General features: G+C 38.5%; 1 long non-coding RNA gene across 1 annotated transcript in view; it reads right to left on the bottom strand.

Moving 5' to 3' along the window:
- Positions 1-26,479, bottom strand: part of LOC148057154 (uncharacterized) — a 60,066-nt gene extending 33,587 nt beyond the window's left edge. Inside the window, exon 1 of the long non-coding RNA XR_015702072.1 lies at positions 26,280-26,479. This is a non-coding gene — a long non-coding RNA (uncharacterized LOC148057154). The remainder of the gene's footprint in view (positions 1-26,279) is intronic.
- Between the last annotated feature and the right edge of the window lie 86 nt (positions 26,480-26,565).

Here is a 26,565-nt window from a genome sequence, read left to right as displayed (position 1 = left end):
AATCATAACATTATATAGTACTTAGAAATGGTGTAGGAAATAGCTACTGAGGACATTTGAAATACTTAATAATGGATATGTACAAATAGAGACCTCATTAGCCTTTAGAATCACTGAAGCTAACTCTTATTTCTGCAGCTGATTGTATATGAACTACTTTCCATTAGTCATAACACCTTTACCTCAAAATATCAAAAGCTCTGGAGCGCAAGATAGCAAGGGTATCGAAAGAAAAATACAAAGAAGACCTTAAAGTGAAAAGCAAAGCTCTAACTTTCAAGTGAAAGTTAATTCTGGCTGCCCAGTGATAAACTTGTGTACTCCTAACCAGCATGAATTGAGTAAAGTTGCTCCGATTCAAATCATCCTTACCTCAGAATTACTTACCTTTTGTTAGTTTCAGTCAGCCCCCATAATGCTTTGAATTTTTAGAGTTTATTTTTATTTAAAGAAAAAGCAAACTGACTTTTTTTTTTATCTAGACAATATTCTCTTTAACTAAAAGCTTCTGCTGAAATGACAGTAGTTGTTAGGGATATATCCTGAAATTGGCCTTGTGTATAGCTTCTTACATTTGTCTTTTTGCTGGAAGTGAGATAAAGGAAACAAAGATAAAACAGATTTGTGTATCAATTCCCAAGATGTTTAGGCAGGGCATTCTCTTACCTACTACACAGAGCTGAAGCAAATGAGCTCAAGCTCACCAGAAAGAGTTGCCAAGTGAAAACAACCTCTGTGCAATTGTCTCAAAAAAAAAAAAAAAAAAATCAAAGCTGCATAGCTAGTTTCAGTAGTTTGCAGAACTACTAGGATGCTGCAGCCTGGTGTGTTTGAAAGCGTTTTTGTGGGGAGATTGCATTGATTTAATCTTGGATTTGATATGATTTGAGGGTTAGGAAGCTTGTTGGCTCTGAGAAATAAATACACTTAATACCACCTACTAAGCATGGTTTCACTTTCACAGGACTGCCTGCTTTTGCAGCATGAAGGCTCTGAGCAGAGCCTTGACATTGTCAATGCTGCTCTTTGAGTGGCAGCTGTGAAAAACTTGTAGCTGCCTCAACAGGTGTTCTAACAGACCTGGCCAAGGACAAGCTAATGAAGATTATATGATCACGGAAATACACTCCAAAGCAATGTACTGCAAGAACTGTATTAACACAGGCTTAGGAATTCTAAGTCCATGAAGGCTCACATCCAGCCGCATATGGTTTTTATGTATGGCATGGTCTATTTTCAAGTCTGCAAGTTCATGGACCCTTCTTATGAAAAGATTTAGGATAGAACATATATCTTTCTGTTTTTATCAAAACCTCATCGTTTAATGAAAATAAACTTAAAATACTTGGGATAGAATATCAGAGCACTATCTGATAGAAAGACTAGGAGGTTATGTGAGGGAAAAATAATCTTCAACATAATTTCAGACATCAAACCACTTGCACTCAATTTAAAAGAAGAAATAGCTCATTCATTTTCCCCTTTAAAATCATCAACATTAGATGATGCAGGCTTTGAACTCTGGAGTTCCCGAGCTCTGATGAACTTAGAGCATGAGGAAGCAGAAAATAGTGATGGAGCCTTGGCTCTACTGACTGGACTAACTCAGAGGTAGAGGACTCTGATGATACCACTAACAACAACTTAAAGATCCTCTTCTGTTATTCCACATTATCCTTTCTTTCCAGTGGTTTTAAAAAGCCTCACCCAAAAATAACTGTTGCCTAGCTGTCTACTTAAATAGACTATTTATTTTTTTTTAATTGGGTTAAATCTCCATTTCTCCCCATAATTTCAGTTGTTTTCTGCAGTGCTAGCACTACAGGGAAAATCAGGATATTCTTGTCTTTTATAAGTAACTTATACATGCATAAAGGCACCAAACTTTAGATTCCTGCTTTGGGACTACATTTTTCATAATCCACTCATAATTTAAAATCTTAGCTAAGAATGAAAGCAGCAAAGAGAAAAGAACCAATACCCAAAGGATTCTTGTATAAAAGGCAAGCAAAAAGAACTACCATGAAGCAAAATGCAAGAAGGATATACATAAATGAAGCACAAGGGTCCTTTTCACAATATACCCCATTCAAGAATTTTGCACTTTCTGAGCTATATCTATTTTTGTTCAAGACAGTCAAAGATTCCCCTTACTTCAGTAAGAGTTGGATTAGGCCCTTAATCAGGAGCTTACAGCCACATTAAAAATACCAGCGTTAGTTAAAAAAAAAAAAAAAAAAGGCATTTTTTTTATTGCGACATGTTCCTTTGGACTTATAAAAGGAGAATGCTTTGTATGTTTTTCTTCTAAAAGAATAGGCCCCAGACATTTGGAAAGTATCTGCTCTGAGTCACAGGCACAGGAGTCTGCAACGTACCCCTTTATGCAACCAAAGACACTCACCCTTCCAGTATTATATGCACGTCAGTACATCAGATGCACTATTTTGGTTGTTCCACAGGCACTCTGAGATCTGACACAGGATTGGCAAACTTTGTTTGCCTGACCCGACACTTCAACCTCACGAAGCTGGAGCTTCTAAACGTTCCCATATCACTGAGCAGGGATCTCAGCACAGAGACTCAAACACATCAAGGAATCCTTTGCCTGCTGAGTTAAGAGGACACTCCCTTCTCCTGAGCAAAGGGTCCAGGGAGAGAGACAACATATTTGCTGTGTTAGCTTTAGAAGTCAGACACTGTTTGCAGAAGGGGTTATCTTGTGTCCACACTCTGATCTAAGTTAATGTTTGTTTACAGAGACTGTAAAGTAGGAGAGCTGGAGAGCAGGAATGTTTCACGGTATTACTTGTGGTCTCCTCTATAAAGGGGTCTTTGAGACAACCTTTTAGGGTGTGGGGGGAGAAGTCACCTGTAACAGCCACATCAGGAGATGCCTATTTCCAGGAAAAAGTCTAACTCCTTTTGAAGGGTCTGAGCGATCATTTAGATGTATATTTTGCTTTCAATGCTTTCATAGAAAGAAGAAAATAAACCATGAGTAGTATTATAGCTCTGTTCAATCATTTTTACAGCTGGCCAGCCCAATACACAAAATCAAACACTCCATACCATCCACTGGTTCAGTGGCTCTCAACTAATTTTTTTCCTTGCTACTACTCACCTTAGGTGGTCTCTGGAATTTTTTGGCTCATGTTTTCAAAGAAAAATGACACTCCAAAAGTCTTGAATAAGAAAATGGTGATACTGAATTCAAACACTAATGGCATAAATTACTTCTTGGCCACAAAAAATAGAACCCTCTGCATTGTGATTTTCAGTGCCTACTTCTCTAAAGTGTTTTGAATTACTCCTTCCAAAAGCTAAATTATATCTACCAGTAGCATGGATGCTGTTATGTTGATTCTTATTATATTCTAATGAACAAAGCAAACTCCCAAAGCATAAACTGCTCAGGCTCCCTTGGAGAGAACCTTTGGATCACTCTGATTTTATATAAAAATACATGTTGAGTTCCTCAGATACTTATTATTTTGTTACTGTTAGCCTCCCCGCTCAATACAAGAAGAATCTATTAAAAAAAAAAAAAATCAATCAGTATCAATAGCAGCTAGTCAAGAATATTAGAGCAGATCTCCACTATACTAACAGGTAACAAAAATATTTTTGGAGTGGGGAGAAAGAATTTTTGTGACTCTAGGCTACTTTCAGTTTCTGAGGTGTCTTGCAAGCATCCAACAAATCTGTGATATGCACAGCCACATTGTCACGTGGCAAAGATTACAAGGAAATGCTGCTTGTCTTGATTTATCAGTGATCCTTTTACCCTGAAGTGCAGCCCAGTCAGGTACTGGATGGATTAGGGCATGATGGAATTCTCATGTATGTGGTTGCTTATCTTGCAGCAGTATAAATCACACTTGACAGCCCTCAAAACCAAGGAAAGACTACCATTTTTGCAGGCACATGTGTTTGAATCAGGGCTTGGGGCTATCCTATTCATAAAATGCCAGTCAATGCCATTTTGTCCTGCAATTCTTTATATCTGATCACAGTGGTTTAGTGTGCACACATTATGCTTCTTATAGTATACTCTATTATTCAATCATGCATAAACTTATAAAAAGAGCAGGGAGTCTCAGTACTATTTTAGCAGTAGTATTATTAGCTGCTAACTGCTGTTTGGCTATCTGGACTTTTTCTATGTTAACTTCACTGGTTGGTTCATAAAATATTATACAGACTTTTTTTATTTGCATTTAGATTAAATTTCTCTGTGTAATAAGAAAAAAATCAGGTTACAGTCTGTTGTATTTAATGATAATGAAACAAGGGCTCTTTACTTTTAGTTCTCCATGTCTGTGAACATTAGGAAAGCACCCTTGCTTATAAAAATATTGCTCTGAGAAAATACTACCACCTGAACTACCCCGATGTGATTGTACCATTTCCAGAAACACAGGGGAACAGGGGGTTTTTAAGTGGTAGGGAAAGACTAAGACTGCTTTTTAAATTTGATTTTACTTATAATAATTTTACAAAGAAATTATGAAATCATTTCAATAAAATCCCTCTAAACACCATTATCAGGAGCGCCTACAGTGTCCTTTTTCAAAAACTATGCAGGCGCCATGCCTGATTTGGATATAACGTATTTGCAAGTCACTGAAAGGTTGAAAATACAGCCACATCCAAGAACACTTAATACACTATGTGATCTCTTTGTACTTGAAGCAATGTTTTTATGACAGCTCCAACTCCAAGAACTGCAGATCACTCAGAGCAGTGAGGTGTAGGCCAGTATTTACAACAAACGGCTGATGTGTATGGGAACTGCCATCTCTGAAGGCAGAGGGGGGAGAAAAAAAAAAAAAAAAAAGCAAATGCCTAAAATTGTGCTCTCCAGAAACAATTTATCATTCTTGAACCATGATTTACACACAGATTTGGTATCTGGAATGAAAAGTTCATAGGATATTCTTAATTCTACCATGCTTTGTGATGCCTTCCTTTCACCACCAGAACCCATGCCAGACTGAATAAGACATTCTTAATAAATGTTAATAAACTAACAAGCCCAGTTAACTAGTGCCCTGTCCATCAGGCCTTCCCTCCATTCAAATAGCAATCTTTAAACTAGGAAGACATTTAGCTCTTGTTTTCCCAAGCACAGAGTGGAATCCTTTATAAAGCAATGTTGAAGACCAAGATGACTTGGATAGTTCTAAACCCGTAATTCGCAAAGAAAATAAAAAGTTTATTCTCTTAAGAAAAAAGCCATGCTTCCCATCTGTGGGATAAAAAATAAGCCCAATGTACCCTTTAGAAAAGTAATTCCTGAAAAATACTTGTACAATATCAGAAGACATTTAATCCTGCCTTGGATATGTCCAATTGAGTCACAGATACATTTGATTTCTAGGGAAAAAACAGAATCATATTTAATATTATTCCAGGAAAAACATGTCTGATGCTGTTACCATCACTGAAGATCAGTGATCTATATTTAGTTTATAGTTCCCTTCCATTTTTCCAATATCCTACTCATTAAAGACTTAGTGTCATTCTAAGCGCAGGAAGACTTACACTGGTAAGGAAGTATTATTTTACATGCAGTGTAACATTTCAAAAAGGTTATCTATTTGTTAACAGTTCTGGAACATTTATCCTAACTTTTCACTCTTCTTTTATGCAATAGTATTCTTGCCTTTTCTGCATGAAGAAGCAAAGTGATTATATCAATTTCCATGATACCTAAAGCAGTTTTGAGATGGGGGTTTCTAAAGCTTAAATAATATAATAACTGGATCAATTTTTTGCTGGGTACACACACAACTTCTCAGCTAGGGCTTCTTCGCCCAGCATTACGTTTCCATTCCTGCAAAGCTTTTAAGCATGAGACCTGAAGAGATGTATTGACTCCAAAGAGATGTCTGTATGTCTAATGCTTTACCCTTTTCTGTCAATGCAATTTCTTTCAAAATAACCAATTCTTATTCCTCATTTTCTTTCAACCACGCTTAGTTTCCATTTTTTGCTTGCTAAAATTTCCATAAGGCGGCCTAGACAATGGCTCAGCAGTTTAAGTTTTCTGCTCATTTGACTCATAGCCTAGTAAGAATTGGAAAAGTACTCCAAATTCACTCCAAGTAATTGGTTTTCTGCTGAAAACAGTAGGGCTTAGCATAAGCAAAACTTCAGATAAATTGCAAATACAATTTAAATATACTAGGAGACCAAGCTACACCTCTGCAATTCATCCTACATTCATCCTGACAAGATACAGGCAAAATGTACAATGTTGACAGTGAGTTCAGGTGTATTTTATACAATTTCAAAAATATTTGGCCCTTACAATCAATTGAAAAAAATCCTGTACTGCATTTCTGTTGGATTTTTCCAAAACCTTTGCACAGTTTCCTTAAAAAAAACCACACAACATCAAACTTTTAACAGCACTGTCATTGTATACATTTTCTGTTTTTACAAAATACTTCTGTTAAATATTTCCTACTCAAAAGCAACTGAGTGCTAGATTCTGCAATATTTACTGAAGGTGAATTTTAACTTATATCTTCTGTCAGTCTTTAGATCTCATGGGAGCTATGTCTAGATTTGGTCTCAAATTCTTCCCAAGACACACAAGCAACTAAAATACCTATTGACCCAATTTTGTCTATCCATATCTACAAAGCGAGATGAAAATTCTGAATGAGTTATAGCACGTCAGTAGCCTTGCAGAATTATGCTTGCAAGATTATAGCCTAGAAAACCTAAAAATGTAAGGAAGGTATTTTCTACCATGCAGCTGCTTCCTGACAACATTTCTTAAAGTCAGCAATACAAGTTGTAGATGAGCATTCCCACAGAGGTCGTGCAAGAAGCAAAGGTTCAAAGCACAAAGTAGTGCTTGCACAGTCTTCATCTTGACAAATGTGGGCATACATTTAGTTCCACAGAGATGGTTGTGTTGAAACTTGAAAATCTTTTGTTCTTAAATCCATCATTTTCCTCAGAGGTTTTATTTTACACTACATAAGACCTACTTTTATTTAGCGACACAGCGTAAAAAAGTGCCTTGAGTTCAATAAGCAAGCTCTACAAAAATAGTTATGAACAGTTATAGAAAAGTGTAGCTGTAATTGATGATGCTGTAAAATTAATAACAATGTTTTTTTGTGATCATACATTGTAATAAGTTGAAGATACTGTTAAATAAAGACAGCCACATGAGCCATAAACTGTAATCAAAAACAACGGGGAAGAAGTCATTTGTCAAATACAAAAGCCAAAATGACAAAGAAATAGTCCACATTTCTAAGAGTACTACAAGCACAGGATAGTTTCAAAACAAAGGAATGGAGAATAGTCTACAGACGGACTCCAAATAATTTAAAACATTACATGAAGGAGAAGGTGGACAGTGACAAACGTACTGATCACCATTTGTAAGAAGCATTGAAATTAATAGATGTTTTCAGAAGTTTATAGAGTGGTTATTAGAAATGCATTAATGTATACTGAAGCCATTGCACATGGATTTAAAGACCTGTTTAAACCTGCATTATTTATGCTCTCCTTGTTCAGCTCAACAGTCACCTCAGATTGAACAAAAATCCCTGTGGGTAAGGTATTTCAAAAAGTTTCCATTGTTTGCAAGCAGGTAGTTATTAGAATTTCCTAGAAGTAGAAAATTGTTAGAAAATTCAACAGGTCCAGCTTTCTGTAGAGATCTCTGTAAAAGGTTTTGGATTTTTTTTTGCTTTCATCAGTGATTCAAGCAAAGCCTTTCTCACAGTGTTTCAGCCATTCATCATATTTATTTGCATTTTTATGACAAATCAGTTCTTCAAGAAAAGGCCTAGAAGTCCTTATTTTTTAAATTAATGAAACATTTCTTCAGAAGGTTTAAGTGAAATTGCAGGATTCAGAGATTTATCATTTACGTAATGAATTCTAAATTATTAATATCCATTCTACTTTTTCAAATATTTAAAATAGTTTCCATACAGACTTGCCCAAATTCTCTGGGGGAAAAAAAAAAAAGTTGATCTCTTTCCTGTTGGATTCTGTAGTACAGGGCATTCCTGGAAAGGAAGAAACTGAAGTAAAGCAAAAAAACATTTAGTTCCCCTTAGTTCAAGAGACTAAGTTGGAAAGGAAAATTTTAACTGCTCCTTAACTTTCCAAAACCAATTTGTTCATACTGTCTTTGTACTTCGTAGTAATTTATACTATCTTGATGGAATATCTTTTTCCTTACCCCATTTCACAACTGGTACAGGTACGTGGTCATAAATTATTCTCTTACTATGACTATTGCATGCTAAGGGTTAGCTCCCTATCTCAAGAAGGAGCCAGATGTCTTTAAACAGCTCTTTTTAGCCTTTTGTTTACAGCTCTTTGAAAATGTCTTGAAGTTTTTTACTCTTTTACAGTGTGATACTATGTATTCTGAAGCTGTGATTTAGGGATTCTATCAAATCCAGATTAAAAGTCATCTGTAGTACTGCTGAGATCAGAAATGGAAAAGGAAAGTCTTAATTAAATTTACAAATTCATAACGTGTACTTATTTTGGAAGGAGTCACAAGACCTCTGTGTAAATTATACTTTTGACTCCTTTTTACTATCAGTATCTTCCTTTTTCAGTTCTTTGTTAGTGCTGTTTTCATCTTTTTACCGAGATGATCAATAATTAAGTTCTCGGAAAGGAGAACTGAAGACTCAGAGGCCTTTACACAAGCCATGGGAACCTACTGCTGCTGTAGAGCCAAAGGTCCATTAGTTCAACGAGCAAATTGTGAGTCATCTTTCAGCACACAGGGATAAGACCAACAGAAAGACTTCGCTTTGCTTCACTCCTTGGGCACGCGCTCTTTTTTTCTCTCTGCAGTATCTGGACCAAATTTCCTGTATTTTACCCTCAGTAGCTGAGGGCGAAAGCAATCCAGACAGTCTAGCTGATAGCAACAAGAGTTGCTCAGAAACAGCTTTGGTTTTATGCTGGATAGCATCTGGGAACTGCTTCTCTTGCATTTGTCTCTAAAGGGCACCATTCATGCTGTAACATTGAAGCATAGTTAAGTCTCAAATGCTATTAATCCTCCTAAAGAAACATGTTAACACGCAGTTAAAAAAAATGTAGAAAACCCATTTTTCCACAAAACTATGTTTTGCAGGCAGTAGAAAAGCAAGCCTCCATAAGCTACCACACTATTAGTATGACAAGCCATTACTAACCTCCTACTGGACTAGGTCCTTTTCAGTGCTGGTGCAAGCCTAAAAATACCTTCTTTAAGGGAAAGCAGTCTACAGTCCATGTTCTTGCCCAGGAAGTTTGCCAAGAATGCCAGCTGAAATGTCGGTACTTAATCTTGTAGACTGTGGTGTTTGAAGACTGGACAAAGCATATCAACTTAATCATTTTAAGCTGAATTCAGAAGGTCATTTCAGCCACTCAGTTTGAACTCAACATCTCCCATAAGCCAAAAAAAAAAACCCAAAAATATATATATATAAATGGAGCACACTGTAAGGAACACTTCCAGAATCTTAAAGGTGGCATTCATGGACAAACGTATGTTGAACATTTGGGAATCCCAAGTCAAAAGCCTTTCCATATCTTCCGCATTGCACAATGCTTGTTTAAAATACAGTAGTTCAAAGTGTTACACATGTAGATGGTTTAGAAGGGAGTATCCATACTACTATTTTTTAATCTATGTTGATAGCTGCTTGAAATAGTTCAAACTGACCTCGGAGAAAGGGTTTTGCAGTTTTTGTTCAAAGTACAGAATGTACTGGGTAGATTATCAAGTTCTGATGTGTCACCCACCCTCCACACAACCCTTAGCCAAAAATAGGGAATGGCTTATAAAGGCACAAGGTTTCTGAATGACAGCATTACTGAAATATGCATACCCTTTTTTACATCACAAAAAACCCAACTAAAATACAGCATACTAGATCAAGTCAAGCAAGGTCACAGCAGCAGCAAAATACTCAGTTATTAGCTTACGTTTAGTATGAAAAACCAACATATTCCAGGCCAAGCCTCTTATGAAAACTGAGCCTGCAAGATTTTGTATGTATACTTTTATATGAATATGCTATACCACTTTTGCTCTTAAATCTTTTTCAGGTTCTAGATACTTCTACTTTTTCCAACAAATGCAAAAAGTTTACTGTTACAGTAAATTGAAGCCTTCTAACAGCAGTTAAGCAAGCTCACTTTCTCACTAAACAAAGCTCTTGCAGCATGACGGACAATTTATATGGACGAGGATTCACCCAGCACTACACAGGGCAGCCACAGGACTAGCAATGAAACTCCTCACTTTATGTCTCTGGAGTTTATCCTCTGTGTTCTCCAGAGTTCCGGTAAGCTCCACATGACAACACGTAGCACTGCCGAAATCAGGAAAAGTCTAAGTAGAGGGAAGTGTCACTGCTAACTTGTGAACTCCAGCTATGAACATGCAGTTGTTCTGAGAACAGGATATTCACAGAAACAAGTGAATCCCAAACAACGGGGATATCACAGCTGGCATATAGTGGGGTTTTCCCCTTAGCCCAGATTTCCACAGTATTTCTGTCACTGGAGAATCACAGTTCTTTCTAGTGTAGAAGTGTTGACTTTGGCAAAATGAGATAAAGCTGAGAAAATGCAGCAAAACAGAAATGAGCTGGATCTGGATACAGATTTGACATGATGAAAGGTGGGAAAAAAGTGGGTGTGGGGAAATGCAAGGTAGTGACATCTTTAGAGGCAACCATTGAGTTCCCAAGGAAGCTGACTCCAGGCTTTAGAGGAATCTTCCCTAGAGTGCAAATGCACTCAAAGAGCCAGGGTTGATCAGCTGCCTTCCACTTCAAGCAGGATCAGAAAGCTGGTCCAAGTTCCACAGTTAGGCTTTATTATATGCCATCACATCCATGATTCACATGAAGAGACTCAGGACAGGCTTGTTCACAGGCTGACAAAGGTGAGAGACTATCCAGTTCCCACAAAGCTTTTCCCATTACTGCTGGTGAGTTACAAATGCAAGGCATGTGCAACATCAGTAAAATGTCCTTACTGTTAAAAAGTTACAAGCAACAGACAGATCACGTGTCTGGATCCTGCAGACTGAGAGAAAGGAGAACTGAAATCTTTCTGGAGGGCCCGAAAACTATTTCTGGCAATGGGAGAATGCTGAAATGAGTAGAGCTGTTCATTTGTCATCATGTACACTCTTACGGAACATTGCCATCTGTAAACCAAGCATTAGGTAATAATAGATCTCATGCCCAGCCCTCCTCTTAGTACATCCACTGTAGAGGGGAAAAGAGAGCACAGCATCTCAAATTTTAGGAGTTTTATCATCAGTCAATTTGTTGGTCAAAATGAAGCAATGAAGAAGCAAGGACCTAAATAGCCATTAAACCAAAGAAAGGTTAAAAAAAAAAAAAAAAGGAATAATTGATGCCCTGCATCAGCAGAGAATAAGAAGGAAGAAACATAATTCAACATAAGCAAGGAACTGGTAAAGCATAGTCTCATTTTCTGTTCTCCTTATGGTAATACCTTTTGGACTTCCCAATACAGGAAAGACTGACAAGCGACAGCATGTTCAGCAGAGAGCCACCAAGATGCTTGGGGGCTGGGGTACTTTCCCAGTGAGGAGAGGCTGAGGGAATCAGGCTTGTTCAGCCTGCACAAGAGATGGCTTTGTGGGGGGACCTAACAGCAGCCTGCCAGTATCTGGAGAAGGGAGCCAGGTATCAAGAAGACAGAGCCTGTCTATTCATAGTGGTACATGGAGGGAGGAGAAGAGACAAGAAGCATCATTTGAAACGAGAGGTCCAGACTGGATATAAGGAAGATCTTCACCATGAGGACAGTTAGGCAGTGAAGCAGGTTACCCAGAGAGCTTGTGTCATCTCCAGCTTCAGGTGTTTTCAAGATGAGAATGGATAAAGCCTTGAGCTACTTGGTTACTGACCTCATAATTGACCCTGCTTTGAGCAAGAGATTAGACTAGAGACTTCCTGAGATCCTTTCCAACCTGAATTTTCCTACACATCCTTACAACACAAGGCTGCATTATTATGGATTTTCAGTTTACTGTGTATGATTAAACATTGAACATTTATACACAAGACAGCTACTCATACTGTAAAAGCAAATTCTAAGGCAATTATGTTTATACAAATATCTAAAAATAAGTATTCTTACATTATTCACATATTCTATATTATTGTTACATTTTTTATAAAATCTAATCCCCCTCAAATAATTATAAGGACTATCTTTTTTGATATCTTTCTAAATCTACATAGTAGCTACCTCTTATATTGCTACTCAATCTAGATTCAAATGTTCCCTCTAACTTCTAGTCTTCCAAAAGACTGAAACTTCTTTCCATGAAAAGACAAAAGTCTCCATTCTGTTTTGGGGTTTATTTGTTTGGGGTTTTTTCTCCAGCATTTGCTGTTTCTCCCAAGCTATGCACCCAGGTTTCTCACCACCCCATGCTTTGCCTATCAAAATGCTGTTGAGTACATGGATGGAACTCAAGCTGCAAAAATGTGAAATTGAGTCAAATTTCCCCTTTGACCTATGACAGCAGCTGGTTTTGGATACTAATGTAGGAAAAGTGAAACAAATTAATCGAGCAGAACAGGAGACTTCTTTTTTCTTTCCCATTAGCTTCCCTTCACATCAGAACCTCCCTTCCCAGACCTCGTCTGAATAAATACATTGATTAGTAAGATATTTACCCTCGGCAACAAACAACCAGCAAATGGTAGCAAAAAGAGAGAATGGCCAAAGCTCCAGCTTCTAGATGGGAGATTCAAAATTCCCTCAAGACAAGAGGAGAAAGGGCAAATGATCATCTAGCCCGCTTGCCTGACTCCCACACCAGACTGTGACTTCCTTCAGTGCATTTCCTCCCATCCACCCACACACTGAGCAGTTTTGGTTTGACCCTCTGTAGAGGGCTTGATAGGAAAAAGACATAAGATTTACTTGCAATCCAGGTCCAGATTCCAATCTCACTGCCAAAAAAAGAAGAAAAAAATAAGGGGGGGGGGGGGGGGGGGAAGAAAATTTAGTTGCTGGTTGAGACTCATGTCTCTAAAAATAAGCAGGACGTAGACAGATTCAATTCCTTTTGCAGAGTGGGATGCATACAAGAAACCACAGGTTTAAAGATAATAATTTGATAGGAAGGTTAATTGGCCAGCTTCTAGAAGGAAAGTATAAAAAAAAAGCTTAGATTTTTCTTTTTTTCTTTATTTCAGATCACCTGTCAGGGCTTTTTTTCCCTGAAATTCCTCAAAACAGAGCAAGTGGCCAGATGCTACAAAACAGATTAAGCAGCTAGATGCTATGCATGCAGTATGGCTGTTAATTTTGCAAGGAACAGACAAGGGATAGTGCTTATCAACTCCATTACTGCAATCATTTCCATTTAATGTCCAGGGCATAACGTGACCTTGAATATAAAAGCAAAGTTATCAGCCTAAATGAAGGAGAAACACCAGCTAAGGCCTCAGTCAGGCTGTACTGATTTACATTTCTAGACAATTAGGCCAATGGTATCCAGTTATGAAGATGCTATAGGGTTTGCCAAAAACATATTCACCTTACAGAAGCTGAAGAACATCCGATCGTGCAAACAGTGTCATAATGGGACCACTCAAACTGGAAATGAGCACAGTTGGGCTTTTAATATATGGCCTGGAGTGAACTAGTTAACATCTGTGCCATGTACAATTTGTAGAATAGGAACAAAAATAGCAATCTAACTGATATGGATTGTTGTAAAGTGATCTCAGGTCTGTAACACCAAGGGAAGCCAAAAGACTACTGAAATGCTTGGCTTCATATCCACTGGAGCTAGCTGCTGCTGTTACTTAAAGATGCTGGAGTTCCTCTTCGATTGATTATTTGAGGAACATTCTTTGCAGCACTCGGCCACTCCAAAAATTCACTGCATACTACAAAGTACTGAGTAAACAGAAGCCATGGATCACTTATTTGATGAATGCTCTGATGCATCCAATTAAATGCAATATAAATTGCATCTACATGAATCTGTTTCCTTTCACCTCTTCTTTTGTATGAAGATTTATAAGTAACATCCTCGCTTTTTTAGTTAGTGAGTTACAGTATAGACAGAGATAGTTGGAGGAGATCGTCCCATGGTGTAAGCTAGCATAGAATCACTAAAGGCAATGAAATAATGACAACATATATCCTCTGGCTATCTGGCCATCCTGAGTCACAAGCACGATTCTTAAGCTATTTAAATTGGACAATGTTTGCAGACTGCAATCGTCTTCATTTGACAGCACTAGTACCCTGCCTACCTAACAAGAGTCCCTGTACCTTCTGCACAAATACTATTCAAAGTTTATATTCATTTATATTAGCAATTTTGGCAAAGTGCTTGTTTTTATTGGCTAGTAAGATGATCAAATTCAAAAGGCACCTATTCCGAGATGTTTAATTCCTTTCAAGGAATGAATGCAACTTCATAACTAAAAGAAACACCATTTAAATAACCTGCCAAACATCACTTTAATAGAGTTTTGTCAAAAGACTCAGATCTTCAATGCAATCAAGGAGACTCCATATTTACCCAAAAAGGGGGAAAAACTCAGGACAACATGAGAACACAAAGACTTAGAAGTGATGCAGTAGGCTTGTTGTTTGTTACCTGAGAAACTAAAAGTTTAGAAAACAATAGAAAAGATCATGCCAGCTGTGACAATGATTGCCTTGAATACTTCAGCTGTGCTTTGTGGTGGTACTGCAAGTATATAAAATGAAATAAAAAAAAAACAAACAAAAAAAAACCACACTACAACCACCGCCCAAAGCTAATCTAGATGAGGAGAGGAGAACCTTCCACAGATTTACAGTGGTATTTGCTCTTCATAGGATCTGTATGATGTGATGGTGCTCAGAGGTATCCAGTTCTGAAACACTTCTGCTAATGTGTCATTTTAATATCTCCTGAAGGAAAACCAAAAGCGATGGGAAAACTGAAAGACATGGAAAGGAATTAAAGACTTGTGTTTTCGCATATGTTAGTCATTCATGGAGGAGTCTTAGAAAAGATATATTCTTAATAATTGCTGTAGAGCATGGAGACAACACAAGAAGAGCTGGAAGTCTAGGAATACAATAAAGTAGTAAGACTAGTAGATGTGAAATAAATTAATCTTATCAAACCAGAAGTTGAAAGGTTACCGGGGCGGGGTGTGGAAGGGGAGGGAAGTTGAGGATGTCATGGGAAAACAAAGTCTGGAGGCCAGAACTAAAGGTGACCTTGAGGATGTTTATGGGACACTCCTCCCAGCTAGGGATGCAGCGCAACAGAAAGCATGAAGAGCATTGTACTAGAAAACAGTTTATTGCATCAACTGACTTATTTTCCAGTATACTATAAGCCACACAAGAAATGACAGACGCACCTACTGCATTTCTGCCTGCTATTGTACTGCACCAGCAACACATTCGGTATTGCCCAAACATGTATCTGGCGTATGCCAGATAGTTGGTTTTGTTTTCCAAAAGAGGAAGGAAGATAGTGAAATTTTCTCCAGACTGCTATTAGACATTTGGCTCTCTGAATTCCATGGTAGCAAACACTCTTGGTCAAGTCAAAATCTTCTCTTAAATCCTCATTTAGGTCATCAGATTGATGGAAGTTTAAAGGGAAACAGTAATAGGCCTCAGTTTTCTTATAATTCTTAAGGTCATACAGGAAAAGAACACCAGTATAAGAGGGTGAACACTTATCCCTCTGGTAAAATGAAATTTTGCACCAAATATCCTGTCTTTATTTTTACACAACTGTCAAGAATGCAAACAAGCACTAAATGGGAGACTCTCCTGCTAGCTGACAGCAAGGTATGAGTTTATAATTGAGTGTAAAGAGATATATTGTCATTTCTTCCAAATACAAAATGCAGTACAACACAAAAGATACCTTTCTGCTTTCCTCAGATATCCGAATCCTCCTTCTTCCAGTTTTATGCTTTTCAAACACCCATTTCATAAAATTCATGGGCTTGTACAAAAACAGACCACAGTACTTTCCTACCAGTCCAACATTTTTTATCAATTTTTCAAGGCCCTTTAGATAGTAGGCAATGATATATTGTGGATATCAATGTGGTTTTAGCAACAATCCTGGCAAAACAAAGACTTCTCCCTCATACTGCAAAATGAGAAACACTTTAACTAAACACAGCCCAAGCCTGTTGCCACCAGACCAAATATGACTTTCATTACTCTTTTCAAAAGACTGGACTCTTTTGCAAGAACAGTATTCACATCACTTTTAGTCAAAGCTCTTCACACACAAGAACTAAACTCACAGAAAAAGAAAGGAGTGAAGAAAGAGAGTTAAGATCAAAGTTCCAGAATCCTTTTATAGAGTAAAACCTTTCCCCTAAAGTCTATCCAAATAATCCGTTTCACCAAATTGTTTGTAAACGCACATGAGAGAACATCTGACACAATCTCATATAGTGAGAGCATGTGCAAGACATCTTTAAGACGTTTGGCCCGCTCATTCTGCTTTGTCATTCTTTCTAGATTCTCTTGGCCTCCTCACTACCTCTCTCTGCTAAAAAGCTCTGCGCCACACCATCTGCGTGCCAGACTCCTCCAACTGCGCCGAACCACAAACAGGGAAGGACTGCAAGTTCTTCAGTGAGTGTGCTAAAGCACTGTTCCTCTGATGACCTTTTTTAATGAGCTACTCCCGGAATTTTTTTTTTTTTTTTTTAAAAACAAGGCAATGGAATTATAATGTCGTTCACACAACTGGATTAAAGAACATTTAGCTTCTGGGAAATAGCTATTTTACTTTTTGGTTGGGCAAGAAAAAAGGAGGAGTTGGATACTGGAAATAGCTTGACATATTTAATCGCAGCCTCAGTTTACTACAGGTCACAGACAGAAGACTGAGTGGTTTTAGCCACCCCCCACCTGGTTAGAAAGGCTAATTTCCTATGTGATAAAAAAGAATTTCCAGTATACTAAAATTCCTGTAGAGAACTTTGGCATTTGTCTACATCCTCAGAAGTTTTTTCAGTAAATCTTACTGACAGAAAATTAATCAACAGACTAAAACCAAACACGTTCCGGTGCAAAGGCAAGAATAGCCATTCAAAGGCAAGAGTCACCTCACATGTCATCACAACCATCTGTCATGATGTCAAGCCAAATGAGATTGATATAGTTGGTGGAGGGAGAAGTTACCAATAGTGAAGCTGTGTGCTGTAAGTCAGCATGTGAGGTACTTCAGAGAAAGCAAGTGAACACAGCATCTGTTACAGCATAAAGTAGAAGACATATAGACATAGCTGGCTGCAGACCAAGTCAAGCATTTATAATATCCATGTTACCACACAAGGTCTTTCTGAAGAACAAAAGCCAAACTAGCAACTTCAAAAAGTCTCACAAATGCTTTTCTTATGCAGGAAGATGGTGACACTGGAGTCTTGTGTACTCCACTAGCAGTTAATCTCACTAGAATAAAGGTAATTGCAGCCTGTGCTCATATGACTTAGCACTAGGCCATCCTGGAGCAAGAAGGCAGTGGAAGGAAAGGAATGGCCTTGAGAACATTAGCGTGAAATGGACTCTTTTGATGAATAAAAAGCAGCAAAGTTTCCCAAAATAACTTTGTTATTTATACCCAAATTTTTCTGATGTGGTCATTCACAGGTGAAGTCCAGGTCCTACAGACAATAATTAGGATGTTTCCTTTCCACAGCTATAACCTTCTGTTACGAGGAGTTCATCAATGATTATTCATGCACCAGGAATCCCAAATATACATCTATATATAACATGGATAAGTCATGGCATGACGCATTCAACACAGATGAGTCAGCATATTTAACAGCTTAAATCATTTATGGGGAAAGTTCTTCCTGTTTATTAATGATTAACATTAGTCAGTTCTAATAAGCAGAACCAAGGGAGGGGGAAAAAATCTGTGTGGCAATTCACTGCCTTGTCTTTTTATTTATTTATTAAACATTAAACAAAGGTTTCTTGAGTTCATGCTGTCTGCACAACATTATTTTAGTCTCAGGTACAGAATTTCTTGAGGTTTTGGGTTTTGTTTCTTTAAAATCACAGCTGTAATAATCCAGATCCTGGAATTCACTAAGTCACATTATCATACCTATCACTTAAAGAATGTCCTGCTAAAGAAAGCTGCAAGCAAAAAAAAAAAAAAAAACCTGATTTATCAAAGCATTTTACTACTATTAAGTCATATTTTAATAAACCGCTATGAACCTTTTCATCAAGTAGCTCTACAGTAGCAACATTATGCAAAGATACCTGGTGAACCAATTAGTAGATTCTGTTCACCATGCTACCCTTCTGAAATACAGAAATCGCAGGAACTGGATATGAGAGAACAAAAGATAAATGCAGTCTGAAGATTCTAATTTTCAGTAGAAAAGGTACTCTTCACCATCTCATAACTATATCACAGCAGCATGTTTTGCTCAAATCAAGGTTGATACAGAGATATTTTAAAACTTCAAACGGTCAGTCAGAAGTTTTACTACTTAAGGTCATGCTATATCTTGAACTGCTATACATTTGTACATTTGAGTTCTTTGTAGTCATGTTCAATTTATCAACCAATTTATATTTTAGGATGTTTGGTAAGATTTCTATTTCAAGAAGGTAATTTCCCATCAAAGTTACATTGTAAAACATCCATGAAACCATTAAATGACGCAGCTGTGCTACTCAGAAAAGAATTTGACTTTATTTAGTCACTGATATTACTAACATACAATGGTAAATTTTAGGCTCTGCGTCAGAAAAGCAATTAAGCCTGACTTTGATTAAATATACAATACCACCCAAACTGATTCAAACAAGATTGGGTACTAGCTGGAGTATCATTTTAATCAGGAGTGCCTTTCTGCATCAGACCTTAACACAGAATGACAAACATCCAAGTAATCTCAGTAAGGGTTTCTTAGTCTGAACACACAAACAGGTGAGCTCCGTCAACTGGTGCTCCAGCCTCACAGCAGTACTCTTTCCACAGCAAGCAGTGGGACAGAACACGAGCGCATGCTTCAGCCTTCCCTGTACAAAGCCTGGCTGTTTCCTCCAAGCTGCAGAACTAGATCATTCTCTCCCACTGACCCTGTTATAGAAACAGCAACCTCCAGCAGGCAATGGAAGCACTAGGGCTTTAATTTTTCAAACCACCAAGCGAGATTTTCTGCAGCTCATCTGTCAACACGCTTATTCCTGTGACATTTGGGGTGACAAATGTGGTGGCCAAGAATTTACCGCAGCCTATTTCCACTGCTAGTCCATTCACTTGGCTTCAGCTAAAACACTTAAATCCAAAGGACTCCACAACTAATATTTTCTCCCGTTTTAAATGAGTAAACTCTTACTTAATGCATTGTTAATTAAAGGTTCTAGAATACCAACACTGCAGACTGAATTCTTCTCCAGAGGAGGCAGCATAGCAAGCCACAACAGTTTTCCCCCTGGCATCTCCTTGCGTTTATCATCTCTAAGCAGACAGGTTTTGCCTCTGGGGTAAGAGCAGAGTTCAACAACTGTTTGGTCATCCCCTTCTTCTGAGTCTGCCATGAAGAACAGCAATTACTTCCAGCTGAGAACAGACTGAGAGCTAGGCAGAGGTCATCAGTTTATTAGCTCAGCTCTAGGAAAAAAACCTTTAAGATGATCAGACTGAAGTAAGATGGGATTTAACTAGTTCAGTTGGAAAAAAACACATACAGCTGAAGGAAAAGGAAATGCAGCTGCTTCTTATAAATGACAAGCAGTCACCAAACCATTGCTGTTCTTTTATTCTTGCCAATTCCTCAGTCACTAACCACTTCTGATCCAGTACAACAGCTGTAATATTGTATATAAATGCATTAATGCTCTGGGGACATGTCCTGTTTGGGAGAACATGAATTTTTACATAGCTAACTTAAATAATCTTTTTAGATTTTCTTTGTTATCTCAATACTGATGATTTACAGATTTCACAGGAAGCCTCCTATCAGCCAAGGCATGACTGCACAACCAAAAAATCTCCATATTTCAGTGAAATGTGCAGGCCAATTGTCTGTTGGAAAATGTACAGATGTAATCTGGGAATGCTCAAAGATTCAACGATGGGTTATTTTTTTGTGATGTTTTTCTGCCAATACTCGGTTTCCACCGGAACTTTGGCCTTATATGTAGAAACATGGGCTGTAACTTCCTATGACGTGCAACATGCTCCCGTACATGCTTTCCCTTTAACTCATCAAGTTTCCCAGGCTGCTGCCCACTCTGATGAAAGGAATGTCGCTATGCATACTACACTAATTCATTCCAGTGCTTGAGACCTCACCAAATGTCACACCTACAAAGGCTAACACTTCAGTGTGTACTGCAGGGCAAATATTGCCATGGATTTGGGCCAAGAGAAAGAATTTAAATTTTTTTAAAGAGCTGATGTCTTAACAAGATTTTTCAATATGCTCTCCCAGAGTATGTGCATCTCTTAAGACTTCTTCTTGACTATGCTACACCTAAAATAATGAAGCAAGGAAGCTCAGGATATAGCTATCATGATGATCAAATGATTCCAGAAGGCAACAAAGGACAAAACTCCTCAAAAATAAAATCAAAAGCTTGCAATTTGTAACAAATAAAGTCTATAACACAGCATATAATTTTCACTTTTTGCTCATTATCATAATAAATGCAATGTTTCATCATATTCTGCTTTGATAAATATTAAGGACATTCTAATAATATATTCCAGTGGGTTGCTGTTTTAATGCAATGCAGAAACAATCAACCCATGCTGAATATTCAGCTACCATGCAACTGTTATCTACTATAAAAAACAAAGAAAGTAAATAAGTAACCCTCATAACACTTTATTACAGTACGATACCCAAGCTATTCAACACAGCAGGGGTGAACAGTAGCAGAGGTGAACAGTACTGAGAAGTTATGGACTTCAAAACTCTCCAACCTCACTGGAAGTTTACTATGCTAATTCAAATCATACTGGAAATCTGAACCTGTGAAAGACATTCACATATGAGAAATAAGGTATGACAAATTCCACTAGTGAATTAGACAACAGAACACAAAAAAAAATTTGCATCACTGCTTGTTCACACCATGTGCCTCTCAAATCCATACCCAAGTGTACCCCTTCCTCTCCAGGCAGGATTCTTACCAATTCTTCTTCTGTCTCCTAACTATCTGTTTTCCGTTCCAGATTACCATGTCCAGACTACAGGTTTTATTTAAATCATTGTGCAGGGTACTGGCAGTTCTCGAACTAATAGGTCAAGCAAACAATCTTTCACTATTCAGCTCTTTGGCTTATGTATTTTGTTAAATCAGCATTCTGTAACCTGATTTTTTTTTTCCTCCTATGACTTCTACTGGTTACTTTACTTCACATTAGCAAGACAAAACAAAAGTGTAGGTAAAATTTCATAATGTCTTTGTCATTCTAAAAAGAGTGAACTACTGCAGCCTCTCAAGTGCTGAGAATGAACTGTGAAAACATAACGCCCAATAATTACTTCTGCAAGTCTACCACAGCCTCATTAAGCAGATTAAAGGAGGACAGTCCCTCTGATTACAAACAGGTGAAAAGAAGAAAGAAAATACAGCTTTGGCTTTTTTTCCTGAAAGTGAGGGAGGCACTAATCAATGCAACAAACCAATCTCTCTCTCTATTTGATCCTCAGTTATTTGTCAGATGCAGTGAAGGAAAAGTAAAGACACTCAAAGTACCAAAACATATACTGTTTTACTGCAAATGTAACTACTGCTTGTTAAGTAATAATAAATAGTTATTACTTATTGTCACAATTCTTTCTGTCCCCCATGCCTGTGTTGCTGGTTGCATTTCATAGGTGAAAATCTCAGGGTGAAGGCTAGTTCAGCTTACCCCATAACTTCACACAGAGATGAAACAGCTGTTGCAGATTTAGCCTAATAATACTGCCACTACCAGTTCACAGAGTTCTGGCCTTATTACTTATAAGAACAGTATTAGTTTATTTGTTTTTAAAATCTATTACAAGAGTAGGAGATCAAGGAGAAGCAAATAATAAGGTATAAGTTTTGTTTACTGAAGCTTCTGTAATTAAATCGTATAAAATTTCACTCTCAAAATTAAACAAATCTTAGATCTGAATGCCGTGATGTGAAAAAAAACCTGAGTACAAATGAACTCAAAACCAAGAGGTAACAAATAAGGTCTGGAGTAGAAAAGCAGGTAAATATCTAAAATTAATTCTTGATTGCAATTTTTTTTGCTCAACTTTAAGCCTGTCTGAACAACATTATGACTCATTATTTGCATCTGCTGTATATTCAAGATAAAAGTTACAGTCTCATCCAGCCTTAATGAGTGAAGCATTCCAACAGCAAAGTGTCCACGCTGTTTGGACTCTCACTATACCTTCAGATTTGATTAGTAGGGAACCAAAGCCAGGACCTTCTTTGTCTTCAAATCTAGGATGTACCTCTCTGGCTGATTTGATACAGGTAAGGTTTGGTGATTTTTAGGCAGGCCACAGAAAAGCCAATTTAAAAAAAAAAAAAATCATTCACAACATTAACTTTTTTTCTTGCTGTTTTTCATAGCATAATCCATGATCAAAGTTCCTCCTTTTTTTTTTTTTTTGCAATCAAAACACTTTTCAGAGTTCATTTTTTGAAGAAAGAGACTTTCATTTTGGTTTAAAACCACTTTATTTCTGAATGTTTATATATATATATATATATATATATTTGTAGATAACACTCAGCCACTGAAGACTTACAGGTTCTATTGTGGAGCTCTACCTAATCCTGTATTTTGACTTAAAGAGGTGCTAACAAAAAAAAAAAAAAAAAAAAAAAGGCAATTTTCATGAGAGAGAATTCTATCATGAAGTTTCAGGCTTCCTGCCACTGCAGCTATTGGATTTTTGCAGTTTCTCCCCCACAGCTGGAGCTCACTAGGGTGTTTCATCAGATTTGTTCTTAGAACCCAGGAAACACTTGGGTTTTGTCCTTACAAGTCCCTGTTGCTTTGTCTTGCTCCTTTCTCTGTATCCACAGTGAGAGATGGAACCACAAGTTCAGTAAGATAAAACATTCATTAAAAGTACACGAGAGGGTACCTTTTTCTTCATGGTTTTAAGCAGGAAAGAACGAACTAGAAGGCAGAGAAAAAGATCATACAGCATCTACTCCAAAACATGATTTAGAGAAGTCATGCAACTTCCAGAAAACATGAGGGAAAGAACATTAATGGAAAGGATTTCTTAGAAGCAGTATCACTGGTTATTATGCCTGTTCTTCCATGAGTTCCTTCAGGCTGGATGCTGAAGGGACTGTAAGAGATGGCAGACTGTGGTTGAGGACATGCAATTAAAGTCATTGCAGCCTTTGTGCAGAGATACAAAAGCTGCCAGTATCTGATGTTTTGGAAGAGAAGATAAGCTGGCAGTCACAAAGCTGAAAGCAAAGGACAATTTCAATAAAGCGCTGGTTAGAGAAAAACCACTGTAGGGCTGCTACAGAGCCCATGGCACATGACAGGTTACTTAGCATACACATCCCAAACCTAGATAGATCATATATTTGTCCCTGAAGCACTGCCTTTTCTGCTATTTAGCATTCCTATTGCATGCTTTGTCAGGGTTTAAATATATTAACTTCTGTTCGTGCATTTTTCTATGAAGCAAGAACCACCTTGTTTGGACGCCACTCAGTGCATCTCACTGTGTACTCTCTTCTATTGAGAGAATCACAGTTTCAAGGCTTTATGTTGAGTGAAAAGAGGACCTTCCAAAAACTGTGAAGTGTCTGTTTCCTTCACTTAGCACACCAATACCTGAATGAGAACCCAGTTCAAACTCCCAGAGAACTCTTTGGGCAGATGATTCCTTTCTGGTTAGCACATCGCATTCCAGTCTAATAATGACCAGAAATAGGGTATCTAACCACAAAGCTTGTCAGGTTACACAATAACGTAAAGAAACCTCTCTTTCTCTTGCATGCATTTACATACCATTTCCCTGAAAATACTAAAACTTTCTTTTACATGTTATACAGGAGTTATTTCCACTCTTCCAAAAAAAGAAAAAAAAAAGCTGTAAAACCATTGCTTTCAGAAGCACCCTGACAAAATGTTATCTAGCACTAGACTCCACTTGTGCCCAAAATCCAAACTTTCTTTAAGGTTTTGTTCACAGCCTACCACTATGAATGCAGGTAAAAAATTCATTAGTGTCTGCCTGAATCTGCAGACTGAAACAGCTCCCTACAGGATATTTATAACTTTATGAACAATCATCACAGGATAATTGTAACACTGAAGTGACTGAACTGTTTAAAATACAGAAAAAGTAGATTCTCTCCTCTTATAAAACTGACATAAGCTCCCTTCAGTTACTTAAAGTGGGTGTTTCATGCAAGCAATAACTGCTTCTGCCTGTGAACAGGCAAAGGCATGGATTTACCAATGGTGAGTAATGCCTGACCCGTCTGATTGTCTTCTATGATAAGATGACTGGATTTGTGGATGAGGGGGAGCAGGTGACACCAGTTACCTCAACATTAGCAAGGCTTTCAAGCACTCTCTTTCACAATATTCTTGTGCTCAAGTAGGGACATTACTGTCTGAATAGGTGGATGGCTAGATGGGCAAACAGCAGGGCTCTGTCCTGGGATTATGCTGTTTAATATCTTCGTCAACAATCTGGAGGACACAATAGAACAAACAGGTTTTTGTGAAATTTACAGATGGCACCAAACTCGCAGAAACCAGTCAATACACTTGAGGGCAGGTCTAGAGAGACCTCAGCAGGCTGGAGGAAAGGACTGACAGAAACTTCCTAAAATTCAATGAGGACAAGCAAAAAGGCCTGCAGCTGGGAAGGAAGAGACTCTCGCACTGATGGAGGAAGGGACTGACTGGGAACCAGCACTGCTGAACAGGGCCTGGTGAGCAGGGAGGGGGTCAAGCAGCACATGAGTCAGCAGTGTGCCTTGCTGGCAGACAAGGCCAACAGCATTGTGGGCTGTATTCACAGGAGCAGAGACAGAATAGCAAGGGAAAGCGATCACCCCCTCTACTCAGAGCACTTGTTAGACCGTATCCAGATCCTGCATCCAGTTCTGGGCCCCCCAGTACATGAAAGACAGCAGTAAACTGCAGCAAGTTCAGCAGAGAGCCACCAAGGTGGTTGGGGGCTGGCACGCTTGCCTAGTGAGGAGAGGCTGAGGGAACCGCCCTTGTTCAGCCTGCACAAGAGGCAGCTTTGGGAGAACCAAACAGCAGCCTGCCAGGGGGAGGAAGATGGAGTAAGAAGTGCTATTAGCTACCAACACATATATACAAACATTTAGAGTAAAAGTGAGAACCATGACCTCTCTTCAGAGGCAGCAATGGTTCTCTACTGTACAGCAGCCATTCTGCTCTCTGCTATGTGAGTGAGGTGGAATATCTAAGACAGCAAATCATACAAGAGTGTCTTGGAAACACAGCTCAACTTGGTCACATTCTGTGTGATTATCTCCTGTGAAATCAAGCTCATAAAAGACTTGTAATAAAGACTCCAAAACAAAAAGCCATCAGCAATTAACAATAAGATTCATATTGGTCCTACAGAGATCCACAAACATTCTTTGTATCGCGAGTAGCAACTCCTAACACCCTGCTATACACCTGTGGATTCACAGCCAAACGTGCACAGGTCCACCCTCAAACAACAGGCCTCAAAGTTTATTACCAGAATTCTACCTTTTTCTTCTAAAGTAATTTGCTCTTCCCTCCCACCCTGCCCCAGAATCCAAGTTCAAACCAGGACTGGGACTTCATGCCCCATATGCCTACCTAAAAAAGCAGATAGCAGTTGTTTTCAGCTCTGCTGAGCCCCTAGCAGGGTATGTGGCAGAGCCCGAACTAATTATACCTGCAAGCGGTAACAGGTCAGACAGCTGCTCCCCAATTACTATGCTTGTAAGACACATAGCCTGCAGTTACTGCAGCCCAGCTCCAGCACAGTACCTGACATAAGAGTCCCACAAGTTTCCTCAAAAGCTGGGCTCTGTTTAATTACTTGGGCTGACTGCAACTGCTTGGATTCCTCCACTTCTACACACAAGTCCACCTCCCTCCTATCACGAGAGTCACATAACAAATTTCACTTTTCCACAACCAGGGAACACAAGGGGTTAGCAAAACTGCTCCAGTCCACCAGTGAAAGCATCTCTGCAGCTTTTCCACTCACCCTGTGCTGTGGGGTAAGGCCTCAGAAGACACAGATGTTCTTGGAGACTTCCAAGTGTGGCTAAGCTTCCTCTTTCCCCCAGAAACAAGGTCCCACTTCAGCTCACCTAGAGAGCAGCTCTCCTGAACACCGACTGTCCTGGCTGCTGGAGAGGGCAGTAACTTGTCCCTCTAAGCACAGCCACACCTGCTCCCACCAGGCTCAGCTCCCTCCAGCCCGCCCCCAGTAATCACAGTAGCCAGCTGGGGGCCCTCAGGGCTCACCACTCAGCCCTTCCCTTGCCACT

This window comes from Nipponia nippon, unplaced genomic scaffold (genome assembly GCF_047370975.1).
Source record: "Nipponia nippon isolate SJK-2023a ecotype South Korea unplaced genomic scaffold, ASM4737097v1 scaffold_10, whole genome shotgun sequence".
Lineage (NCBI taxonomy): Eukaryota > Metazoa > Chordata > Aves > Pelecaniformes > Threskiornithidae > Nipponia > Nipponia nippon.
This window is presented reverse-complemented; position numbering and strand designations above follow the sequence as displayed.